Here is an 8,120-nt window from a genome sequence, read left to right on the forward strand (position 1 = left end):
TTTCATTAACGATTTTCATTCCCATTACATTTCGACATGAGTGATTTCCTGAGGTCGATTAAATATGTGATGAAAATCAATTTCTCTTCCTTTTAAATTTTTAAATGCGTCCTCTACAAAGTCGTACGTGACCGACGCGGCTGGCATCGCATTTCTGTGAAGCAGCAGGTGCAGACCCTCTGCCCCCCTCGCCTGGCTCCCGCCCGAGGCCCGGTGGCCGAGCAGCTGGTGGCCGCGTGCAGTGCCCCGGCCAGAATGGGCTACGCGGTCGCCGCAGGAACTCTGTCCTCTAGACGGGGCGCTTCCAGAGCGGATTTTCTAGACCTTGGTAGGAACTGCAGTGAAGCTGGGCGAGGTTTGGAGTATTCAGCTCCGGTTTTCCTCCCAATAGCTGGGCTGCGTGGTCGGGACACCTGGTCGCCTGCAGGTGCACACCCAGCCTGGGGAAGGGGAGTGCTGGGCGGGGGTGGGGTGGGGTGGGAGGGGGGTCCGGGATGGGGAGGGAGGTCCAGGGATGGGGAGGGAGGCCCGAGATGGGGATGGGGAGGGTGGCCCTGGTTGGGGAGGGCGGCCGGGCATGAAGGGCCCGTGTGTCCCTCATGGGTCCCCTGTGAGGAGTCACTGGGTCCTGGGCACGTGACTCAGGGGCCGTGGCCGGTCTGGGCCCCGGGGTGGGCGCCCACCCGCCGGGCAGCCTCGGGGTGGCCACACCCGCTGCGACTTTCGGCCGTGGCCCTGCCCGGGGCCTGTGGGCTCTGACGCAGTGGCGGGCGCTCGGAGCGCGGGGTGGGCTGGGCACCCTCGGGCCCCACTCATGGCCGCGAGTCTGCGTTTCGGGCGTCATGTTAGGATGTTAAGAATCAGTTTTGCAGAAGTTCCAGCCCCTTCCTGTCGGCACCAGCGCCACGGACACCAGGCCGTCGGCCCACCGGGGGCGGCGCGTGTCCTGGGCACTGACCCTGCTGGCCCAGGGACCCAAGAGCGAAAGTCCTTTAGAGACAGATGTGCTGGGGCCCGGAAGGTCACAGGGGCCAGAGTCTCCCACGACACCCGGAGGGCGGCACGGGGCTCCCGTGTGCGTCCTGGGCACAGCAGGCACAGCGGGAGCAGTGGGCACCCCCGGGCACACCAGGCAGCCCATGACGCCGCGCACCTGCAGGGGCTTCTTCAAACCTGCACATTTGCTTCGGGTGCATGTGACGTCACACCTCAACTCGCAGGTGACACGGGTGGCAAGGGTGCTGTGTGCTGCCCACAGGACGCCGCCCGGGAACTGCCTCAGGGGGTGGCTGTCCCAGGAGAGCGGGTCTGTCAAGCGGCTGACACGGCGGGGGGGCTGCGGGCCCCAGCCTGGGGAGGCCGGGGACCCAGTTCCCAGGCACGGCTCCCTCTCTGGAGCAGCTTTATCTTGGGTCAGGATGGGGAGGGCAGGAAGATGGGGATGGGTGAGGGTACGGGGGTGCGGGGGATGACGGGGAGTGAGGGTGCACGGTCTTGCTCCCCCCAGCACCCTGCGGCCAGGTGCATGCTCGGTCCCCCCCAGCACCCTGTGGCCAGGTGCACGCTCCTGTTACCCCCCAGCACCCTGTGGCCGCGTGCACACTCCTGCCCCCCTACCATCCCCCCAGAACAGGCCGTGTAAAAGGGGGAACACAGCAAAACGGGCAAAAAGTAAACAAGAAGTGAGGAAAAGCTGAGGCATAACCGTCCTTTGCATGTGGGGAGGTTCAGCCCTGCTTGGGTTCAGGGCGCGGGTTGTGGGCGGGGTGACCGGGCCCCTGGGGGGCACCACGGAGAGGAGGCCCAGCTCCAGGGTGGCATGGCCACGGCCCTCCCACCGTAGCCCCCCATGGTCAAGGCTGAGGTCACCCCTGGGGTCCCGTTCCCAAGGCCCTAACCCCAGGCACAGGGGTTCCTTGCTGGTGAAGATTGCATTTACTTCTTGGAGAGCGCAGGCCTGAGCAGGAGCAGGGGAGGGGGGGCGGCGGCGGGTGCTGAGCAGGGGGCTGGGGCTCGGGTCACAGGGATCGTGTCCACACGGGGGATCGCCCCCCAGGCCCCCTCCAAGGACTCCCACCAGGGTTTTGGATTTGAGGTAAGACACGTGGAGAGGACGGAGACATTGTGTCTGAGGCGGGACTGGGGGTCCAGCCCTGCCGTGTGAGGCAGCCTGGGGGTCCCCATGGGCTCCTCCCTGGGTTTTGGGGTGCAGCCCGAGCAGGCGGCGACTGCATTACTGGACGGGCCAGGTGGGCCTCCGCGCCCCCCGGGGACACGGGCCTGTCCTCACCCCTCTCGCCCCGGCTCTGCCCTCCGCCTCTTAGGTCAAGCGAGGAGGCCACCCGTGCAAGGGACAGGCCACCTGTGACGTCGCTGTCATTCCCCACTTGCTCACTCACAACCCGGCCGCCGCCCCCGGGGATGAGTCCTTGAGCCCAGCCCCCCGACGGCTACCCAGCTAAACAGTTCATTTTCTGCACGATGCCTAGCTTCAAACTCCTGCGTCCTCGTGGGACTCCCTGGTTGTCCGTGAACCGCCTAGAAATCCCAGGATCTCCCCCAAGCAACCCCGGGAAGCTCCCCCCCACCCCGGAAGACCCAAGGACTGGTCCTAAATCTCGCCAGCCTGGGATAGGGTCCTGCAGGCACCTTGCTACGGCCTTGGCCTTGGCCCTGGAGTGCGAGCAGCCGGGAGGTTGGCAGGGGCTCCCTGGCCCGCGGGCCGCCCGGCTTCAGCGCCTTGTACCCTGGGGGTCACACGTGAGACCAGCGTCCCCAGGTACACGCTTGGCCCCAGAATGAGCACCCGCAGCAGGACGGGCCTGAGCCACGCTGGGGAGGGCGCGGGGGGGGGGGGGTTGCCGGGCGGGCCAGCCTGGCCCTCGGTGTCCAGCAGCGTCCCCGCGGGGAGTGGTCGCTAGATGCTCATTTTGTTTTCTTCCTCGCCGGTGGAGGCGGGCAGTCGTCCTGTCTCCGTGGCGAAGTCACAGAAGACCCCGCTGCCAGTTGGGCCAGAGTTTCCAGGTAGCATGAACGTCTGGCCCTCCTGTGATTTAGTGCGACGTGTCCTGGATTCCAGTTTGCCCTGAGTCTACACGCCGGGTAAGCGGCTTCCTATCCAACAGCCCAAAAGCACGTGTGGGGGAGCCGGCGGGGGGGCCTGCGGGGGGGACCTTCAGGGGGACCTGCGGAGGGGCGGGTGGGGGGACCTGCGGGGGAGCCGGCGGGGGGACCTGCGGGGAGGCCGGTCGGGGGGCCTGTGGAGGGGATCTGCGGGGAGGCCAGCGGGGAGGGGCCGGGGAGGGACCTGCGGAGGGAGGCCCAGAGCAGGTGCTGCACAGCAGCCCAGCCCCAGCCTGAAAAGTGGGCCTGGGTGTGGCGCTCAGGCCTCAGCCCCACATCTTTGCCTCCAGAAGTCAGAGAAACAGGCGGCAAAGGGACCCCCTGCTGTGCCGGGGGACACACAGACCCCCGCAGGCTTGATGCATGTGACAGCTGGCCTTTGGTCACCACTGTGGGCTCCCGCCCCAGCTTCTCTGCAGCTTGGATGCGGTGGGCGCCGGGAGGGGGGCCTTCCTGGCCATGGACCCCTCCTCCCCCTCCCCCGGCCCCTCTACTGCATCTTGCTGGGGGTTGTTTTGTGCAAAGACACACACACCAGGGACTTGTCATCAGAAAATGCAGCTTTAAGCAGGGGCCTCATGGAATCACTGCACGTGACGCCCAGGCTCCTGTTTTCATGTGCGGCTCCTAAACCCCAAAACGCGGGAACAGGCTTGGGCAGCTGCTCCGGTTCCTCCAGGTGAGGGACTGTGGGCTCCTGCCCCGACGTCTGGCACGGGACGCGTCCGTCTGCAGTTTACCCAGACAACCAGGTAGTTCCAGTTGTAGTGAGATGACTACTACGACTGGCGCGGCTCCGCGAGGCTCGGCGTCGCCGTGGGGCTGCTTGCATGTCAGAGGCGCCGGCGAGGGGACCAGAGAAGTGGCCGTCGCAGCTGGAGGGGGGCCACGGTGGGGCCGCGGCTATAAGGCGGGTGGCGCTGGGGTGCTTCCCGGAGAACGGGGTGTGGGCCCCTGAGCTCCTCTCCCCCCGCATCTGCCCAGTGAGGCCCCGGCGCAGGGCTCCTGGCCACGGCCCAGCCGCGATCTTGTGATGGTGCGCACCGCGGGCCACCCGCCTGGGCACCAGCAGGCCGGGAGGGGCCGCCGTGGTCTCGGGGGCCAGATAGGGGCCCCCAGCGATGGGTGCGGAGAAGCCGTGGGCGGACCAGGGGATGCCTCCAAGGAGGCCCACCTGGCTCGTGCGGGGCCGGGGGGAGGCCCTGGGGGGCTTGGTCTAAGCCTCGGGGAGCCAGGCAGGCCGTCTCTTGGGTTCCCCCTGGGCGCCCCATTTTCTGCCACGTGGGGCCTCGTCTCAGGCTGCACCTCCGGGCGCTGCCCTGGCATCCTGTCAGGCTCTGGGCCCCGGGGAGTGTCCCTTTCTGAGCACACACCGATGGGGCCACGTGTTCACCCTTGTGCCCGCCCCAATACTCGCTGTGCTCGCCCCATGGGGGCCATGGGCTCCCCTGAACCCAGGGGGTGGTCCTCCGTGAGTCCCCGTCTGAAGCCTGGCGAATCTGCTCACCCAGGATGCTTGCCGACGGGGAGGCAGGTTGGGGGAAGGGGGGTCAGGCCTGGGGCCACTGGAGGGTCTGGGAAGGGCAGGCCAGCAGGACCCCACAGACGTGGGGGGCCCTTCCCGACCTGCAGCGCTGCTTCGTGTACTTGGTTTTCTGCTGCTCTCCCTCTGGCGTCCCTATTGTCTGGGAAAGCATCGAGGAACACAAAGTGCAAGGGTGCCACTCGCGGCTGGATTCCCCAGTGGCTCCCACCCCCTAAGATGGGGCCCGAGGACCTTGGTGTGTCAACAGGGCCTTTCTTAGGGTGCTGCCCGCGTCTCCAGCCTTCTCGGACCAATCTAGGTCGCCTAAGCATTACGCTTTCCGCATGCTTGGGCTCTGCACCTGCATCTACCTGAGGAGCCCCGCCATCCGCCCTGCCCCCTGCCAGCCGGAGAACTTCTCTGTATCCCTCAGCACCCCGCTCGTGTCCCGCCTGCTGTGATGCCACCGTCACGGCCGCCCCAAACCTGTCTGCTGTCTGGCCTATGCTCTGGCTCTCTGTGCTGGCCCTTTATTTATCAGTTTTTTTTTTTTTTAAGATTTATTTATTTATTTATTTATTTATTTATTTATTTATTTATTTTTGATAGACACACACACACACACACACACACAGAGGCAGAGACACAGGAGGAGGGAGAAGCAGGCTCCATGCAGGGAGCCCGACGTGGGACTTGATCCTGGGACTCCAGGATCGTGCCCTGGGCCAAAGGCAGGTGCCAAACCGCTGAGCAACCCAGGGATCCCCTATTTATCAGTTTTAATTGTTGCCTACTTGTCTCATGTCCCCAGGAGTCCAGAAACTTCTTAAGGACCGTTCTACAAAATATTCCTTTAAATGTTTTATTCTGGAACACTTCAAACATTAGGAAGCCACAGAAAACAACAAACATGTATTTCAGAACCCAGATTTACTGGATCACAACAGCTTGCCGCGTTCGGTTCGCCAGAAAGAAAAATCAGAGGATGCAACTAAAACCTGAATTCCGCTTCCCCCTGCCCCCCCCCCCCCCCCCCCGGCTCCTAAAATCAGATGGAGTCTCTACTCAACCTCACAGTCTTGGGAACCGTCCGTGGTTTGTGTAAATGCTCAGTTCCTTTGTGCAGCGGGTGCCTCTGATCTTCCCAGCGGGCCCTGCTGGCCCTTGCTCCTCCCCACGAACGAACCCGTTGCGACAGACACTGCGGTGTGTTCACCAACTGGCCTGGCACGTGCCTCCTGGGCACCCGGGCCAGGCGGCCTCGCAAGTGTCCCCAGAGCAGCTGGGCCCGCGTGTACGTGGGGTCTGTGCACCCTCAACCCCGACAAACGTGGCCTGAGGTCCACCCCTTCATGGGCCCCACCCCACAGGATTTCATGTCTACACTGCCTTCAGATCTCACCGACACCTTAGTGTGGTGAGACTTTTCCATTTTCGTCTCCCTGGCTAGCAGGCAATGCGGTTTCATTTGCGTCTCCTCGGGACTGATGAGGTTCAGCCTCTTTTTCTTATGTCTGTCGGTCACGCAAGTTTTCTCCCGTGAGTTGCTGATTTTCCTACTGGCAAAAAAAAAAAAGTGCCTGTTTGGGAATAGCAGGGAATTGCAATTTTGGGGACGTGCACCTTGTGGCGAAACCATAAACGAGTCCAAGGAACAAAGGAGAAGAATGTTATTTTATGAAGAAGGAGGAAACTGGGAGGAGGCTGCTTTGGACGGAGAGCCATTGGGGGACCTCACAGGGAGGTGGGTGTCTCAGGGGCCGAACTGCAAGGGGATGCAACGTGCACCTTTCCTGGTTGGGACCCGACGCTCATCCCAGTCTGGGATTCTTCTGTTAGCGTCTGTAACTGCCACCGAGTGGTACTGCTCCCCCCTTCCAGGCCCTGGATTCCATTTTCCTGAGGTTTCCTCCTGTTAGTTTTCCCAGGGAGAAGGAAGGAGGTGAGCCCGTGGGCCCAGAGAAGCCAGTGGCCTCACCGTGCTTGCGGGTTAACCCGCGCGAGCTCAAGGCCGGCTTAGGAGATGGGATCGCCCGGAAGTCATATGCCGGCGACTAGGATCTGAGTGCTTAGGAAGGAGGTACTCGCCAGACGGGGCGGGACAATGGCAGTGGAGACCCTGGGAAGGAACGCGGGCCGTGGGCCGGGGGTAGACAGCTGTGCTGCTGGAGTGATCCGAAGGGGCACTTGCACCCCAGTGTTCACAGCAGCGATGCCCACAATAGCGAGACTGTGGAAAGAGCCCGGCTGTCCTACCCACATGATTGGATAAAGAAGATGTGGTCTAGATACACAATGCACCACCGCTCAGCCACAAAAAAAAAAAAAAAAAAAAAAATTCAAATCTTGCCGTTTGCATAGACATGGATGGAACTAGAGGATATTATGCTAAGTGAAATAAGTCAACCAGAGAAAGAATTATCATATTGTAGGAACTTAAGAAACAAAAACACAAGATCATGGGGAAGAGAGGAAAAAAATTAAACAAGATGAAATCAGAGAAGGAGACAAAGCATGAGAGGCTCTTAATCATAGGAAACACACTGAGGGTCGCTGGAGGGGAAGGGGTGGGGGGACAGGGTGACCGGGTGACGGGCATGAAGGAGGGCACGTGATGGGATGGGCCCTGGGTGTCATATGCAATGGACATAAAAAATAAATAAAAAATAAGAGATGTATTTTTTTTTAATTAAAAAAAAAAAAAAGGAAGAAAGCCTGTGTTGAGGAGCAGGCTGGGGAGGGGCGGAGCAGGAGCAGCTCCAGGAGGCCAGGACGAGAGGCGGGGAGGCTGGGGGGGTCTGCTGGCCCTTCACACGTTTACCCTCCATGAAGAGTCTCTGGGTTCACAGGTTATTTCCCAACTTCCTGGGGCGGCAGGAGGGCCAGGCTCTCCACCCCCTTCCTCAGGTGAGCCCCTCTGCGACAATGCTCAGGACTGTGATTTGGACACTATTTCCGGTGTCTGTGTCACTGCTGTCCCGAGTCATTAAACGGGCTCCTGGGCGCTCTCCACTGGATCACAGGCTCGAGGATGCGCTGGGTGCTCTCTGGGGACGGCGCCTAACAGCCCTGTCTTCCTGTAGGGGAAGCTGGGTCGTGAGTCCTGATCATGTGCTTTATTAGCCAAGCTCCCCGCTTTGCTCTCACAGCCAGAACTCAACTCTCACCCATGTGTGAATAATTCTTTAAATAAATATAAAGTTCAAAACAAGCTTTGAGAGGACGGGGATCAGAGCTGACAGTGCCCGGGTGCCAGCACCTGCCTTACACCTGGCACCTGGGAGCCTCGGTAATGACTTCCTCAGCCAGTGAACGAAGGGACCGGAACACTCAACGCTGTGAAGGTGGCAGTTCCCCCGGAGCCGAATATAAATAGGATTCCAGGTCAATTAAAAAATACTACCGGGGCCTCATTTTATTTTTTTGACTTTTAATGACGTTCGTCTAAAATAACGAACACAGACCAGCCAAG

This window comes from Canis lupus, chromosome 4 (genome assembly GCF_011100685.1).
Source record: "Canis lupus familiaris isolate Mischka breed German Shepherd chromosome 4, alternate assembly UU_Cfam_GSD_1.0, whole genome shotgun sequence".
Classification (NCBI taxonomy): domain Eukaryota; kingdom Metazoa; phylum Chordata; class Mammalia; order Carnivora; family Canidae; genus Canis; species Canis lupus.